Source organism: Salmo salar, chromosome ssa10 (genome assembly GCF_905237065.1).
Source record: "Salmo salar chromosome ssa10, Ssal_v3.1, whole genome shotgun sequence".
NCBI lineage: Eukaryota > Metazoa > Chordata > Actinopteri > Salmoniformes > Salmonidae > Salmo > Salmo salar.
The window spans coordinates 9,635,348-9,654,253 of record NC_059451.1 but is presented as its reverse complement, the minus strand read 5'-3'; the positions used below and the strand labels follow the sequence as shown (position 1 = coordinate 9,654,253).

Sequence of the window (18,906 nt, the reverse complement as noted above, 5' to 3'; positions counted from 1 at the left end):
TCGGGTCACGCGCCTAAGCCCAGAGTCCCTTGATCGGCCACTTGAGAAAGGCGGTAATGTGTTTCAGCCTGGGGCTGGGATGACGACATTCAGGTTTTTCCCGGGCTCTGAGCGCACGACGTAGGAAGTGTCACGTTAGAGCAGAGATCCTTAGTAAAAGATAGAGATGGAAAAGAAGTTCAAGAAATGGTCAGACAGGCCACTTCCTGTAAAGGAATCTCTCAGGTTTTGACCTGCCATTTGAGTTCTGTTATACTCACAGACACCATTAAAACAGTTTTAGAAACTTTAGGGTGTTTTCTATCCATATGTAATAAGTATATGCATATTCTAGTTACTGGGTAGGAGTGGTAACCAGATTAAATCGGGTATGTTTTTTTTTATCCAGCCATGTCAATACTGCCCCCTAGCCCTAACAGGTTAAAATAGCTTTTCGGTGAAAGCACATTTTGCAATATTCTCAGTAGATAGCCCGGCATCACAGGGCTAGCTATTTAGACACCCAGCAAGTTTAGCACTCATCAAAGTCAGATTTACTATAAGAAAAATGTTATTACCTTTGCTGTCTTCGTCAGAATGCACTCCCAGGACTTCTACTTCAATAACAAATGTTGGTTTGGTTCAAGATAATCCATAGTTATGTCCAAACAGCGGCGTTTTGTTTGTGCGTTCAAGACACTATCCGAAAGGGTAAATAAGGGTGACGAGCATGGCGCAATTCGTGACCAAAAAATTCTAAATATTCCATTACCGTACTTCGAAGCATGTCAACCGCTGTTTAAAATCCATTTTTATGCCATTTTTCTCATAAAAAAGCGATAATATTCCGACCGGGAATCTGCGTTTAGGTAAACAGACGAAAGAAAATAAAGCATGGGTTCGACTCGGGCACGCGCCTAAGCCCATAGTACTCTGATCGGCCACTTGCCAAAAGCGATAATGTGTTTCAGCCAGAGGCTGCCTCGATATCGTTCAGCTTTTTCCCGGGCTCTGAGAGCCTATGGGAGCCGTAGGAAGTGTCACGTTAGAGCAAAGATCCTCAGTCTTCAATAAAAAGAGCCAAGATGAAACACTACTTGTCAGACAGGCCACTTCCTGCATGGAATCTTCTCAGGTTTTGGCCTGCCATTTGAGTTCTGTTATACACAGACACCATTCAAACAGTTTTAGAAACGTTTGGGTGTTTTCTATCCAAAGCCAATAATTATATGCATATTCTAGTTACTGGGCAGGAGTAGTAACCAGATTAAATCGGGTACGTTTTTTTATCCGGCCGTGTCAATACTGCCCCCTAGCCCTAACAGGTTAAAAATACACCTTTCTAGAAACAAGTCTCTCACTGTTGCCACTTGCTATAGACCACCCTCTGCCCCCAGTTGTGCCCTGGACTCCATATGTGAATTGATTGCCCCCCCATCTATCTTCAGAGCTCGTGCTGCTAGGTGACCTAAACTGGGACATGCTTAACCCCCCGGCCATCCTGCAATCTAAGCTAGATGCCCTCAATCTCACACAAATTATCAAGGAACCTACCAGGTACAACCCCAAATCCGTAAACACGGGCACCAGGTACAACTCCAAATCCGTAAACACTGTCAAACGCTCCCTAAAACACTTCAGCGAGCAGGCCTTTCTAATCGACCTGACCCGGGTATCCTGGAAGGATATTGACCTCATCCCGTCAGTAGAGGATGCCTGGTTATTCTTTAAAAGTACCTTCCTCATCATCATAAATAAGCATGACCCATTCAATTTTTTTTTATACCAGGAACAGATATAGCCCTTGGTTCAATCCAGACCTGACTGCCCTTGACCAGCACAAAAACATCCTGTGGCGTACTGCATTAGCATCGAATAGCCCCCGTGATATGCAACTTTTCAGGGAAGTTAGGAACCAATATACACAGGCAGTTAGTAAAACTAAGGCTAGCTTTTTCAACCAGAAATTTGCATCCTGTAGCACAAACTCAAAAAAGTGTTGGGACACTGTAAAGTCCATGGAGAATAAGAGCACTTCCTCCCAGCTGCCCACTGCACTGATGCTAGGAAACACTGTCACCACCGATAAATCCACTATAATTGAGAATTTCAAGAAGCATTTTTCTACGGCTGGCCATGCTTTCCACCTGGCTCTCCCTAACCCGGTCAACACTTTGCACTTCCAGAGCAACTCGCACAAGCCTCCCCCATTTCTCCTTCACCCAAATCCAGATAGCCGATGTTCTGAAAGAGCTACAAAATCTGGACCCCTACAAATCAGCCGGGCTGGACAATCTCTATCCTACCCTGCCTTTCTAAGGTCTTCGAAAGACAACTTAACAAACAGGTTACTAACAATTTCGAATACCACCGTACCTTCTCCGCTAGGCAATCTGGTTTCGGAGCTGGTCATGGGTGCACCTCAGCCACGCTCAAGGTCCTAAACGATATCATAACCGTCATCGATAAGAGGAAAGGGATTAGATAGAAAAACTACAACCCTCAGATTTCCCACTTCCTGGTTGGATGTTTCTCAGGTTTTTGCCTGCCATATGAGTTATGTTATACTCCCAGACATCATTCAAACAGTTTTAGAAACGTCGGAGTGTTTTCTATCCAAATCTACTAATAATATGCAAATATTTGACTCTGGCCCCGAGGAGCAGGCAGTGTACTCTGGGCACGCTTTTCATCCGAACGTGAAAATACTGCCCCCTATCCCTAACAGGTTTTAAATGTTTTTTGAAGCATGTTTGTAATTGTTTCCATAAAGTACTCCTTGCGTTTGCTTATAAATCACAATAAAAATGGACATAGATTCAAATGTAATATTTTAATGTTTTTGAATGAATTCTACACATTGCAGTGTTTTGAAATGTGGGCTTTTATTTTGAATACTAGTCAGAATAGTGTTTTTGAGAGCTAAAGAAAACCATTGTGATGGCCTTAAAATATACTATTTGGTTTGTTGTTGAACACAGCATCATTTGTCCTTGTCTTTAACTTGTCTCGAATTGTCCCTTATCCCGTCTTTCACATCCTTTACTAAAGAATCCCGAAGTCTTCCGGCTTTTCTCCCCATCTCCCCGACGTTTTTAGGCAGTCCCGAAGCCTCATGTTGTATCTGACGAACTGTTTTGAACTTCAGCAGTTTGGTTGTCGCATCTTTTCCGGCAATTCTTGCCTTCATCCAGGCATAAGCGGTGAGCTGTGCGGCCCGTCGTATAGGTCGCAACTCGGCCAGTTTTTCCACCACTTGCGCTTTGTTGAGCAGAGCGGATAGAAGACGACTCAACACCATGTTACAACGATCTGTTTGGGAACAATACAATAACCTGACTTTATAATGTATGCAATCGGTAGGTATAGAGGAATGTGAAATGAGGATACATGTAAATGCAAGCTACCTTAGCTGTCCCGTTCTGGACTCTGCATTGCTTCTTCTTCGATAGCCCATCTATATGGAATGTGAAAGGTTTTTTAGGTCCGTGTCGCCATCTTGTGTCACGGAGGTCCTGAAACATTTCTGAAAAACTCATAAGGATCGTTCCACTAATTCGGTGCCTTTTGGAGTTGTGGAGAAAAAAAAACACTTATTTCACCTAATTTTAACATTGCCAAAAAGAGCACACGTTCAACTTAAAAAAAAAAAAAACACACATCCCATCTCGAGGTTAAATAAAAAAGACCTATATTAAGTACCAAAAAAAGTATCAGGGTTGACGGTTTCATCTTAATTCAGACATAAACCCCCCTGTGACAGGGGAAATGGAAGCTCAGGTAACCGGGTAGAAGTGTTATGCTCGACCCACTCAGTTTTCCACCACAAAACACCAGAAAAGGCCCCAAAAGTGCAGAACCAGCTCACCTTCCTTTACACTATGATTTGACTATTACATAGATGGTCAATGTTTTCTTTTTGATATTTATTTTATTAAGGAATAGTTTCTCCATATTAAGACGAGAGTTCAGTTCACGTAACACGGTTGACCTTAACACAAGGGACAGATTTTTTTTCTTTACCTTTAAAATTAATCACTTTAATCAAATGAAATTAATAATCAGAAATGACTGTCAAAGCAACAAAATAACGAGGGTTTTTACAGTGATGGTGAGGGTTAAAGGTAAGAGGTCGATACAATCGGTCGTGTGTCCTCCTTAACACAATTTTTTTACACCCCCTCCCCAATTTTCCTTTAGTTGGTCACTGTCCAGTAACTTTGACATACTCACTGTGTCTGCTGATCTACAGTGAGGCTCAAAAAGTATTTGGACAGACACATTTTTTGTTGTTGTTTTGGCTGCAAAAAAATACTTTGTTGTAGCTGCACAATGTGAAGCAAAAAAAGACGTGGGTTAAGCCCGTCAGTGGTGACTCGACGAAAGCTTTCTGTACTTTATGCGTCGGGAATTCTCAATTGGCCATGGAGGGGAGAATGACCTAACTCAGCATGCATCCACAGAAATGCGCTAGGCCACGCGAGCTAAAGGTGCTAGTAATATCGGTGCATTCTTCTTGACGTATACTGCGGAAACACCTCTCCGTTTACCAGTTATTGAGCAGTGCCAACAATCGCATTTTGAAAGCTAATTGCCCAGCTCACATAGCTCATAATGCCTGCAAGCACGCCTGCTATCAGCTGTCAGTGGATATTGAGACAATTGTTTTACAGATCTACAGCCACTTATCAGTATCTGCTTCCCGAAGAGAGGAACTGCGTGCATTTTTTTGCCTTTGTTGACATTGAGTGGCGTGAAATTTTGTGACATGTTTGCACACGATGGCTCTGTCTTCATCCAGCTGTCGATCGTCTCCTGCAAAGCTGGCCAGCTCATACTTCAGGTCCCTTGGGGAGACCTGTCCCGTGAGTATATTTGAGTATGAAGAAAAAACAGAATCTGCCGAGATTTATCTGTGCTTTTTCCACAACGTGGGTGTGTTTTTGACCAACTCGTAAAAAGCTGGAGGAAACAACGCTCTGCATCACAGATGTTTACGAGGAAGTCCAAAAGTTCAAAATGAAGATGCTTCAGCTGAAACAGGACCGTTTTTTTTTGGTACCAGACCAAGCAGCTGATGGACAAACAATTGTCAGCACAAAGGTCCAAGCAGCAACAGGACTTTGAAGTTATATGACACTGTCATTACATACATTGACAGGTGGTTTTGATTTCTCACCAGAACATGTAATGGTGAAACTGATCAGCCTCTATGAGGAGCTCTCCTTCACTGACCTGGAGCAGGTGGTGGTTGCCCTCAAAATGACAGTCAGTATGGACCAACTCTATGAAGAGTTTTGTGCTAGCCTGGAGGAAATACAGAAAGCCAGACAGGAAAACAGTGAAAACAGAATATGGGTGGGAGGGGGAAACGGAAAGTTGTGAGGGCAGTCGGTAGATAAAGCTGCAGAAACAGACAGAGAAGAAGACAATGAGGAAGAAAAGAAAACCGTGTGAAGAGAATGACGACTGAGAATCGTGTTTTCACGACATACCCAACTCTGAGTGGTGTAAACACAATGGTTCTCTGACACTACATACCCCACGCAAGAACAACCAATAGACACCATTTTTGTTGTTAGCCAAATGGAAAATTAAACTGTTTTCAAATGTCTTGCACATTGGTCAGTCGGTGCATTACTAGTGTGCAATATGGATTAGTTGAGAAGCTCCCGTATAGTTTGAATAGCGTGCCTTCTTTTGGTTTTAGCTAGTAACAGTATGCCACACTCATGAAGAATGAATGTGGCTTTGGCCACATCACATCCAAGGCTAACGTAAGTCTATTCCGTTTTAGAAAACCCTCTTGTAGTTAAAGCAGAACTAGGAACCACGCTACTGTAGATGAACCCAATGAGGGCAGAGAAGAAGAGAATCATGTGACCAGAAAACAAATGAAAAGGAGGAACAGAAAACAAACGAAAAGGAGGAACAGAAAAGAAGTGGATTAAAAGCAATGGTTCTGAAACTAAACGAGGACAGTGAAACAGAATGTTGTTTTTAGAGCTTCTACCCAGTCCTATCTATCCAAGAGGACAGCGAAACAGAACGTTGTTTTTAGAGCTTCTACCCAGTCCTATCTATCCAAGAGGACAGTGAAACAGAACGTTGTTTTGAGAGCCTTCCCTGTGGCTCAGTTGGTAGAGCATGGTGTGTGCAACGCCAGGGTTGTGGGTTCGATTCCCACGGGGGGCCAGTACAAAAAAAAAGAAAAATGTATGCATTCACTACTGTAAGTCGCTCTGGATAAGAGCGTCTGCTAAATGACTAAAATGTAAATGTAAATGTAAGAGACAATTCTGTGCATCTGTTTTCATTGACCTGGCCAAGGCTTTCGACTCTGTCAATCACCACATTCTTATCGGCAGACTCAACAGCCTTGGTTTCTCAAATGACTGCCTCGCCTGGTTCACCAACTACTTCTCAGATAGAGTTCAGTGTGTCAAATCAGAGGGCCTGGCAGTCTCTATGGGGTGCCACAGGGTTCAATTCTCGGGCTGACTCTCTTCTCTGTATACATTAATGATGTCGCTCTTGCTGCTGGTGATTCTCTGATCCACCTCTATGCAGATGACACCATTCTGTATTCTTCTGGCCCTTCTTTGGACACTGTTAACTAACCTCTAGATGAGCTTCAATGCCATGCTACTCTCCTTCCGTGGCCTCCAACTGCTCTTAAATGCAAGTAAAACTAAATGCTCTTCAACCGATTGCTGCCTGTCCAGCATCACTACTGTGGACGGTTCTGACTTAGAATGTGTGGACAACTACAAATACCTAGGTGTCTGGTTAGACTGTAAACTCTTCTTCCAGTCTCACATTAAGCATCTCCAATCCAAAATTAAATCTAGAATCGGCTTTCTATTTCGCAACAAAGCCTCTTTCACTCATGCTGCCAAACATACCCTCGTAAAACTGACCATCCTTCGGATCCTCAACTTCGGCAATGTCATTTACAAAATAGCCTCCAACACTCTACTCAACAAATTGGATGCAGTCTATCACAGTGCCATCTGTTTTGTCACCTATGCCCCATATACTAACCAATACTGTGACCTATATGCTCTAATTTGCTGGCCCTCGCTTCATATTCGTCGCCAAACCCACTGGCTCCAGGTCATCTATAAGTCTTTGCTAGGTTAAGCCCCTCATTCTCAGCTCACTGGTCACCATAGAAGCACCCACCCGTAGCACGCGCTCCAGCAGGTATATCTCACTGGTCACCCCCAAAGCCAATTCCTTCTTTGGCCGCCTTTCCTTCCAGTTCTCTGCTGCCAATGACTGGAACGAACTGCAAAAATTACTGAAGCTGGAGACTCATATCTCCCTCACTAGCTTTAAGCACCAGCTGTCAGAGCAGCTTACAGATCACTGCACCTGTACATAGCCCATCTGTAAATAGCCCGTCCAACTACATTATCCCCTTACTGTATTTATTTATTTATCTTGCTCTTTTGCACCCCAGTATCTCCACTTGCACATCAATCACTCCAGTGTTGGTTTATTGTAATTACTTCGCCACCATGGCCTATTTATTGCCTTACCTCATTTGCACTCACTGTATATAGACTTTTCCTACTATATTATTGACTGTAGGTTTGTTTTACTCCATGTGTAACTCTGTTGTCGTATCAGTCGAACTGCTTTGCTTTATCTTGGCCAGGTCGCAATTGTAAATGAGAACTTGTTCTCAACTTGCCTACCTGGTTCAATAAAGGTGAAATAAATAAATAAAAATCGACAAAAATGTAGTGGAAATTCAATACTCAGAGATGTTAATTTCTCCAAACAATCATCTTCATTTAATATCGATTAATTTTTGCAATAATGAGGCTGGTCGACCCCCACCCTTGAGTGTTGGACCGAGTAACCTAAACTTTACTCAAATGCGGAGTACTATATATAGCTCACACTAACAATGGTCAGTCATGGTTGGTTCAACCCCCCTCATGCAGACCAAGGAGCATCATAAACCACACTGGGTTCATCCTGTCGTTATCTGTATGTGGGTGTTGTCTTAACCCCTCCCTGGCTTAGTTTCCCAGGTGCAAGGAGGATTTGGGAGACATTGAGGAATTTTTAGCTATCTCGTTTACACCCACCACATCTTGCCTATGTAATGCAGTCTTTAACTCATTTGTCAGCTCAAGCCATCTCTGGTGACCATACGCCCAGATTAGCTGCAGGGAACTGGAGTGGAGACTATTTAAAAACACTAACAGGACAGAAATATCCTCCTATTTGTTTAAATTGCTTCAATTGCTAACTATTAATATCACATTTCTCTATCACGTGTGTCTTTCAGAACCCCTCCTAAAACCCCACCTGTTTCGTTTTGGTTGTTGGTCAGTGACTCTCTTTTGTTAGTTCTCCCTTCTGTTTAAGTCACATTTTTGGGTTTTCTTGCTGGGGAACGTACGTTTTTATATATTTTATATCGTCTGACCTGATCGTTGCATGAGTTCACCTAGATTACATGTTGGCGCTGAATTCCTCCTGCCCCCCCGTACACGTTTAGAATTTTGCCCTAGCACCCGATTCAAAGCTTTGATAATTTGAATCAGCTGTGTCGTTACGGCAAAAAACTAAACGTGGACCCTTTGGGGTCCCGAGGACAGAGTTTGGGAAAAGCTGTGATGGGGAGAAGGTGAGTGTGGGGACAAGTAATATAATTAGATTCACTCTGTTGCAGAGAGATTTCTTATGTGAAAACTAATCTTGGAAACCCAGAACTAAAATCTTGCGTAATTGTTAGATTCAGTGATGGAAAACCAAAGCACAGGAACTACTGTTGCTCATTAGTCATTGCATCCAACAGTATTTTGACAGACATTACGATACCATTTGTTACATAGTCTGTCCACAAGAGATTAGGCCTATACAGTCAGCCAACATGCAATAAAATAAATGATGAAGCAAAAACTATTTAAAAAAATCTACCTGCCTCTATAAATGGCTCCCTCTTGTTTACTGCTTCAGATGTTGCAATGAATGCTAGGCGTGTTGCTGTGGCCTCACCCTGCCTTTCTGTCCATTCCCATTGACTCTGACATAAAAAGCTAGCCGATCTAGCCCCTTCAGAAACTATAGGGCTGTGTGTTGCAGCCAGTCGACTCACAGGGGGAGTGAGGCTTAACAAGGAGGTTTCTGTGCAAATGGTCTCCTCAGAGCTGGAATGAGACTGAATAGTGAGTAATGAGGATGTGTGGAAAGCATGGCAGACAGCTGGGTCTGAGTCATCAATCCGCTCTGTACTCTCTCTTTCTGGGTGTCGGTAAGGGATAAGGCTTTAATCTCTGTGTTAGGCCCGTCTCTCTGGGAGTGTATTTGTGTGAGAAAGTTGGAGAGAGAATGATCAGTTGGTTAATTTCCCTTACTGTGAGTGTTCGGCTGTTTAGGCTATGATATCAATCCTTCTCTGAACTGCTCTGGCTGTCTCTTTCCCTCACTCTGTGAGTGATATGGGCTGGGGGATTTACAAAACTCTGGAAGCCAGAAAATATACAGTGTGTCAAATCACTGTAGTGATGATGTGCAGCAGATTAAAAACCACACTATGTAACAGAAGAACAGTGAGGTTGCATCAGCCATGTAGGGGAGTCACCCTCTGATGCTTTTTAGGTTCACATTGAGTGGATATAGTGAGTGAAACATATAGATGCCATCTGATGTCTTTTCTCTGCAGTTGAAATCTGACAATGCAAATTCTTCTGGGTGCTTTTCTCCCCTCATCTCAGATCTGGCCTAAAAGATCCAATGCAGACATTTTTTTCTAAATATCAAATCATTTCTGGGTAACATTTTAGTACCTTACTGTGATTGTTTTCAATTCAAATGGTAAAAATAGTTTCTGAGCAAAGAGCAATTTCTCAAGTAAGAATTTTACTAGGACTGTCTGGGAGTGGTCTGTTGGAAGGGGAAAACTGAACTAGCTGTTTTTGGCAGAGAGGTTTGGAACTCTTTTATTGGTCTATTAATTAATTTACTGCCTGGTGATGTCACCAAGCAGGCCAAAACTCTATCCCACCAAAACAGGCTGAAATTTCAGGCAGTTTTTTTCAAACAGTTCTTACACTAAAAGGACATAGTCACTCTAACTCTTCCTATATGAACATATTACCTAAATTACCTCGACTAACCTGTACCCCCTGTATATAGACTTGCTACTGTTATTTTAATTATTTTTTACTTAAGGGCTTGTAAGTAAGCATTCACTGTAAGGTCTACACCTGTTATATTTGGCACGTGACAAATACAATTTGATTTATTATCTTTTTCACAATTTCAGTGTTATTCCGACCTCGTAGTGTGGAAATATACAGTGCATTCGGAAAGTATTCAGAAACCCTTGACTTTTTCCACATTTTGTTACTTTACAGACTTATTCTAAAATTGATTACACACTAACTCATAATGACAAAGCGAAAACTTTTTTTTTTTTTTTTTACAAATCTTTGCAAATGTATACAAAATAAAAGCCATAAATATCTTAGTATTCAGACCCTTTGCTATGAGACTTGAAATTGAGCTCAGGTGCATCCTGTTTCCATTGATCATCCTTGATGTTTCTACAACTTGATTGGAGTCCACCTGTGGTAAATTCAATTGATTGGACTTGATTTGGAAAGGCGCACACACCTGTCTATATAAGGTCCCACAGTTGACAGTACATGTCAGAGAAAAAAACCAAGCAATGTTGTCAAAGGAATTGTCCATAGAGCTCCAAGACGGGATGATGTCGGCACAGATCTAGGGAAGGGTACCAAAAAATGTCTGCAGCGTTGAAGGTCCCGAAGAACACAGTGGCCTTCATCATTAATAAATGGAAGAAGCACCAAGACTGTTCCTAGAGCTGGCTGCCCGGCCAAACTGAGCAATCAGGGGAGAAGGGCCTTGGTCAGAGAGGTGACCAAGAACCTGATGGTCACTCAGACAGAGCTCCAGAGTTCCTCTGTGGAGATGGGAGAACCTTCCAGAAGGACAACCATCCCTGCAGCACTCAGCCCTTTATGGTAGTGGCCAGACGGAAGCCACTCCTCAGTAAAAGGCACATGACAACCCGCTTGGAGCTTGCCAAAAGGCACCTAAAGGATCTGCAAAGAAGAATGTGAGAAGCTACCCAAAGACAGGCGTGCCAAGCTTGTAGCATCATACCCAAGAAGACTCAAGGCTGTAATCACTGCCAAAGGTGCTTCAACAAAGTACTGAGTCAAGGGTCTACTTATGTAAAACTGATATTCCAGTTTTAAAAAATGTATACATTTGCAAAACTTTCAACAAAACTGTTTTTGGTGTGCCATTGAGGAAAAAATATAATTTTATCAATTTCTAAAATAAGGCAGTAACGTAACAAGAACTGGAAAAGGTGAGGTGGTCTGAATACTTTTCCCGAATGCACTGTACAGTAGCAGGGCTGGACGACAATGCCTAAAAATCATATCTCGATTCATTATTTAAATAGATATAGATATAATGAATCGAGATAGGATTTTTAGGCATTGTCGCCCTGCTACTGTGCAGTGTATAGATAGATGAGATGTAAACATTTGTACATGTTTTCTCTAAGCTTTGTTGTACAATTTAGGGCTTGTGAAATTATACCTACGCCAAATATTTAATTTTTTTATTTAGCAATGAGCAATTACAATGACGGCCTACCCCGACCAAACCTGGACGATGCTGGGCCAATTGTGCACCGCCCTATGGGACTCCCAATCACGGCCGGATGTGATGCAGATTTTATTTATTTATATGTATTACACACTACCGTTCAAAAGTTTGGTCACTTAGAAATGTCCTTGTTTTTGAAAGAAAAGCAACAAAAAAAATGTCCCTTAAAATAACAACATATTGATCAAAAATACAGTGTAGACATTGTTAATGTTGTAAATGACTATTGTAGCTGGATTTGTATGTATGTATGTATGTATGCACATACGTACGCACGTACGTACATATAGCGGAAAGATTGTTGCTTCCATCAATGTAATTGTCTGCCTCATTTCCAATCCCCCATATCTTTTTTTGGTAGAATACATACATACATACATACATACATACATACAGTTGAAGTCGGAAGTTTACTTACACTCAGGTTGGAGTCATTAAAACTCGTTTTTCAACCACTCCCCAAGTTTTGGCAAGTCGGTTAGGACATCCACTTTGTGCATGACACAAGTAATTTTTCCAACAATTGTTTACACACAGATTATTTCACTTATAATTCACTGTATCACAATTCCAGTGGGTCAGAGGTTTACATACACTGAGTTGACTGTGCATTTAAACAGCTTGGGAAATTCCAGAAAATGATGTCATGGCTTTAGAAACTTCTGATAGGCTAATTGACATCATTTGAGTCAATTGGAGGTGTACCTGTGGATGTATTTCAAGGCCTACCTTCAAACTCAGTGCCAAAAGAAATCAGCCAAGACCTCAGGAAAAAAAACTAGACCTCCACAAGTCTGGTTCATCTTTGGGAGCAATTTCGGAAAGCCTGAAGGTACCACGTTCATCTGTACAAACAATAGTAAGCAAGTATAAACACCATGGGACCACGTTGCCGTCATATCGCTCAGGAAGGAGACGCGTTCTGTCTCCTAGAGATGAACGTACTTTGGTGCAAAAAGTGCAAATCAATCCCAGAACAACAGCAAAGGACCTTGTGAAGATGCTGGAGGAAACCGGTACAAAAGTATCTATACCCACAGTAAAACGAGTCCTATGTCGATATAACCTGAAAGGCCTCTCAGCAAGGAAGAAGCCACTGCTCCAAAACCGCAATAAAAAAGCCAGACTACGGTTTGCAACTGCACATGGGGACAAAGATCGTACTTTTTGGAGAAATGTCCTCTGGTCTAGTGAAACAGAAATAGAACTGTTTGGCCATAATGACCATCTTTATGTTTGGAGGAAAAAGGGGGAGTCTTGCAAGCCGAAGAACACCATCCCAACCGTGAAGCACGGGGGTGGCAGCATCATGTTGTGGGGGTGCTTTGCTGCAGGAGGGACTGGTGCACTTCACAAAATAGATGGCATCATGAGGAAGTAAAATTCTGTGGACATATTGAAGCAACATCTCAAGACATTAGTCAGGAAGTTAAAGCTTGGTCGCAAATGGGTTTTCCAAATGGACAATGACTCCAAGCATACTTCCAAAGTTGTGGAAAAATGGCTTAAGGACAACAAAGTTAAGGTATTGGAGTGGTCATCACAATGCCCTGACCTCAGTCCTATAGAAAATGTGTGGGCAGAACTGAAAAAGTGTGTGCGAGCAAGAAGACCTACAAACCTACTCAGTTACACCATCTCTCAAGAGGGCCAAATTTCACCCAACTTATTGTGGGAAGCTTGTGGAAGGCTACCTGAAATGTTTGACCCAAGTTAAACAATTTTAAAGGCAATGCTACCAAATACTAATTAAGTGAATGTAAACTTCTGACCAACTGGGAATATGATGAAATAAATAAAAGCTGAAATAAATCATTTTCTCTATTATTCTGACATTTCACATTCTTAAAATAAAGTGGTGATCCTAACTGACCTAAGATGGGGAATTTTTACTAGGATTTAAATGTCAGAAATTGTGGAAAACTGAGTTAAATGTATTTGGCTAAGGTGTATGTAAACTTCCAATTTCAACTGTATATAGTTTTTTTAGAATATATCCTTTATTTTTCCCCACAATCCCTACCACCCATACCCCAATTGGAGTAAACTAATAAACAATAACACTTAGGCTTCTACCTTGAGTTTATATACATCTTACAGACACAATCTATTTTACAATAGTTGTATTTTGTTTTTAGTCCTTCTATTTCTGATGTCCATCCATTTTGATTTCTGTTTGTAACTGTGCTATTTCACAATTCTTATCCTATATACATTTTACAGACCCCGTATATTTTACATTGGTTATCTTGTTATTAGCCCCACCCTTCAGCTCCATTCAACCCATCCATCTCTCTTAACACCATCCATTTTGGATTTCTATTTGCCGTATATTTTTCAACTGTGCTGTGATGCTTCACAAAAGTACAGAACCTTTCTATTCTCATAGCTTCTAGAGTTTAAATTAAAGAAACATTTTTTGTTAAAATAATTATTATATTGATTGATTGACCATGGCTTTTCAAATCACCCTGTATTGCTATCTGCAGCGTTAGTTCTAAGCAAATATTGCAATTCTTCAGCCATTCCTGGACCTGTGACCAAAAACAAGCTACATATGGACAGTACTAAAATAAATGACCTAATGACTCCGCCTCCTCACATCAAAATCTGCAGAGCTGGGAAGATTGTATCCCCCATATATATAACATTCTATTAGTTGCAAGAATTTTGTATAGTAATTTAAATTGAAAAATTCGAATTTTTGAATCCGGCGTTGTTTTGCTTGTCATTTCATAAACCATGTACCCATTCCATTGGCACATCGCAAGTTTCTTCCCAACTATTTTGCAATTTATATGGCACAGCTGTAATTTTTTTGGTCCTTAAATGAAATTGGTATGTTTTTATTTTCACATTCTTTAACCATTTATGTTCTTTAATGCAGGGCCGACAGAGAAGTTCCTTACTTTTTTCCCATTTACTTGCCTCTTCCATTTTTGTGGTAATGCTGCAATTAGTTGGATGTAATTTTGGGTAGAGCAGACATTTCCATATGTCTGTGTTAGCTGCATGTGTGACATAACTCCACCCATCCTATTTATGATATCATTCACTAAAATTATACCTCTTTTTAAACATTTCATCAAAAAAATATTTTTTAATCAATTATTACATTTGTTGTATTTGTTGTCTTTTCAGGTGGATTAAACTGAAATTTCCACCAACTTTCTAAGGCTTGTTTAAAAAAATAACGATATTTTGGAGATTATTTCCTTTTCAAACAACCGAAAGTGAGCAGTTGTAATCTGAATAATGGGGGAAAAGGACATTCTTGAACATGGGGTGAGACATTCCTACCAATTTACCAGAGAACCAGTTTGGATTTAAGTATAACTTTTGTATCACTGATGCCTTTAGTGAGAGGTCTAATGCTTTAATAATTTCTGCCCTCTGAATTCATATTCGTTATATAAATAGGCCCTTTTAATTTTATCTAGCTTCCCATTCCAAATACTATTGAATATTTTTTTGTTCATATAATTTAAAAAGTAGGTGTAGGCAAAACCATAAGCAAATAGGTCAACTGTGATATGACTAAAGAGTTAATCGGGGAGATTTTTCCACAAATAGACAGGTATTTTCCTTTCCATGGTAGCAAGATCTTATCTGTTTTTGCCAACTTTTTATAAAAAATTATTGGAGTGAGATCATTTCTTTCTTTTGGGATTTGTATACCGAGTATGTCCACATCCCCGTCAGACATTTTATTGGTAAACTACACGGTAATGTAAAATTAGCAGTTTTTTGTGATCCAATACGTAATATAGTACACTTATCATAATTTGGTTTTAATCCAGAGAGGTTAGCAAAAGTATCTAGATCCTCTGAGGCTGTGGAGGGATTCTAAATGTGGTTTTAAAAAGAAAACATGAATTATCAGTGTACAATGACACCTTTTGTTTTTAAGTCCTGTATTTCTAATCCCTTGATATTATTGTTTGATCTGATTTTAACAGCTAACATTTCGATGGCAATAATAAATATGCCGATAGTGGAAAACCTTGTTTTACTCCTCTAGACCGTTTTAAAACTTTCTGAGATGTAGCCATTATTTACTATTTTACACCTAACTTTAACACATTTAAGTAAAGATTCCCCAAAATTTAAATATTCTAGGCATTTATTTATATATAAACTCAGGTCGTACTTGATCAAAAGCCTTTTCAAAATCGGCTATGAAAACCAGGCCTGGTGTCCCCGATATTTCATAGTATTCTATTGTTTCCAGTGCTTGTCTTATCTCCAATGTATCATCCATGTAAAAAAACCTGTCTGATTTAAAAAAAAAAAAAAAAATAAAAAAAATATGCGCCAAGCATTATCTAGGATTTTTGCATCACAACACTGAAGTGTAAGAGGCCTCCAATTTTTTAAATGGACTGGATGTTAATACACTGCTCAAAAAAAATTAAGGGAACACGCAAACAACACATCCTAGATCTGAATGAAAGAAATAATCTTATTAAATACTTTTTTCTTTACATAGTTGAATGTGCTGACAACAAAATCACACAAAAATAATCAATGGAAATCCAATTTATCAACCCATGGAGGTCTGGATTTGGAGTCACACTCAAAATTAAAGTGGAAACCACACTACAGGCTGAGCCAACTTTGATGTAATGTCCTTAAAACAATTCAAAATGAGGCTCAGTAGTGTGTGTGGCCTCCACGTGCCTGTATGACCTCCCTACAACGCCTGGGCATGCTCCTGGTGAGGTGGCAGATGGTCTCCTGAGAGATCTCCTCCCAGACCTGGACTAAAGCATCCGCCAACTCCTGGACAGGCTGTGGTGCAACATGGCGTTGGTGGATGGAGCGAGACATGATGTCCCAGATGTGCTCAATTAGATTCAGGTCTGGGGAACGGGCGGGCCAGTCCATAGCATCAATGCCTTCCTCTTGCAGGAACTGCTGACACACTCCAGCCACATGAGGTCTAGCATTGTCTTACATTAGGAGGAACCCAGGGCCAACCGCACCAGCATATGGTCTCACAAGGGGTCTGAGGATCTCATCTCGGTACCTAATGGCAGTTAGGCTACCTCTGGCGAGCACATGGAGGGCTGTGCGGCCCCCCAAAGAAATGCCACCCCACAACCTGACTGACCCACCGCCAAACCGGTCATGCTGGAGGATGTTGCAGGCAGCAGAATGTTCTCCACGGCGTCTCCAGACTCTGTCACGTGCTCAGTGTGAACCTGCTTTCATCTGTGAAGAGCACAGGGTGCCAGTGGCGAATTTGCCAATCTTGGTGTTCTCTGGCAAATGCCAAACGTCCTGCACGGTGTTGGGCTGTAAGCACAACCCCCACCTGTGGACGTCGGGCCCTCATACCACCCTCATGGAGTCTGTTTCTGACCGTTTGAGCAGACACATGCACATTTGTGGCCTGCTGGAGGTCATTTTGCAGTGCTCTGGCAGTGCTCCTCCTGCTCCTCCTCGCACAAAGGCGGAGGTAGCGGTCCTGCTGCTGGGTTGTTGCCCTCCTACGGCCTCCTCCACGTCTCCTGATGTACTGGCCTGTCTCCTGGTAGCCCCTCCATGCTCTGGACACTATGCTGACAGACACAGCAAACCTTCTTGCCACAGCTCGCATTGATGTGCCATCCTGGATGAGCTGCACTACCTTGGCCACTTGTGTGGGTTGTAGACTCCGTCTCATGCTACCACTAGAGTGAAAGCACCGCCAGCATTCAAAAGTGACCAAAACATCAGCCAGGAAGCATAGGAACTGAGAAGTGGTCTGTGGTCCCCACCTGCAGAACCACTCCTTTATTGGGGGTGTCTTGCTTATTGCCTATAATTTCCACCTGTTGTCTATTCCATTTGCACAACAGCATGTGACATTTATTGTCAATCAGTGTTGCTTCCTAAGTGGACAGTTTGATTTCACAGAAGTGTGATTGACTTGGAGTTACATTGTGTGTTCCCTTTATTTTTTTGAGCAGTATATATACCACTTGGGTCCTGTTTCAGTAATAAGAATATCAGACCTTGTTGCGTGTCCGATAATCTAGCATTTTATATAGGAGTGGTTAAAACATGCTAATAATGGTCCTCTGAGTATATCAAAAACAGTTTGGTATACTTCCACTGGTATGCCATCCAGCCCTAGAGTTTTCCCAGCCTTAAAGGCTTTAATTGCATCAAGAAGTTCCTACTCTGTAATTTGGCCTTCACATGAGTCTTTCTGTACAGATGTTCATTTTACATTATTATTATTAGGAAAAAAATCCATACAATTGGCTTCGGTTAGTGGAGATGGAGGAGACTGAAACGAAAAGATATTATTAAAGTACTTTCTCTTTCAAAATATAATTTGGTGAATCATGCGTGACTCCATTTGTAACAAGTTTCAATACATTTTTTTTGGTAGCATTTCTATATTGAAGATTGAAAAAGAATTTGGTGCATTTTCCCCCATATTCCATCCAGTTTGCTTTATTTTTATAGTATATCACACTGGATCTTTCTTGAATAATTTCCTCCATTTCTTTTAGTTTTTCCTCTAACTTATTTTGTGCCTCTATGGTACAGTTTTTATTGCTATCTAACTGTACTGTTATTCCTTCAATTTCCTTTTATTGTGGGCTCTTTCATTCTTAATTGCTTTTGTTTTATAGATGTGTACTGAATTGCATGGCCTCTGAAGGTACATTTAAATGTGTCCCGTACAATATGGGGATCTGCTGTACCTAAGTTATGTCTGGAAAAAGTCTTATAAATTATTCTGTCCTAGTTATAAACAATTTATCATCTAGTAGGCTTTGATTAAATTTCCAATATCCTCACCCATGTGGAAGTCTGGAAGAGTAACGTATGTAATCCGACCGCATTCTGTCCCCTATCAACACTTTTTTAGCTTTTGATGCCAGAGAGAATGACAGTGTATATCTCACTAGGTCAGGGTATTTAAGCCTCCATATATCCACTAATTCCAATATATCCATGACATTCATGGTTTCCTTAAGTGCCTGAGGGTGATTTCCTTTACGGTCCATAGAGGTATTTAACACCGTATTAAAATCTCCCACCATAATAATAGAGTCTAGTGTTGCTTGTAGAGTTGATAAATTCTTATATTTTCAAAGAAGCTTGGATCATCATTATTTGGACCGAATAGGTTAATAAGCCATATCTGTTTATTGTCCAATAACATGTATAAAATAATCCATCTACCTTGATGATCTGTTTTGGACAATTTGCACAATGGCTGATTTGATTTTTATGGAATTTCTACATAGGCGTACA

The 18,906-nt window shown here is 40.9% G+C and overlaps 1 protein-coding gene and 1 long non-coding RNA gene across 2 annotated transcripts in view; one reads left to right on the top strand and one right to left on the bottom strand.

Moving 5' to 3' along the window:
- The window catches only part of LOC106613485 (TSC22 domain family protein 2), a 69,153-nt gene that overhangs the window by 15,618 nt on the left and 34,629 nt on the right, over positions 1-18,906 (top strand). The window lies entirely within an intron of this gene.
- Positions 2,794-3,625, bottom strand: LOC106613486 (uncharacterized). The gene is made up of 2 exons (XR_001330490.2): positions 3,387-3,625; positions 2,794-3,291 (listed from the first exon to the last, which is right to left on the bottom strand). It is a non-coding gene; the product is annotated as an uncharacterized lncRNA (long non-coding RNA).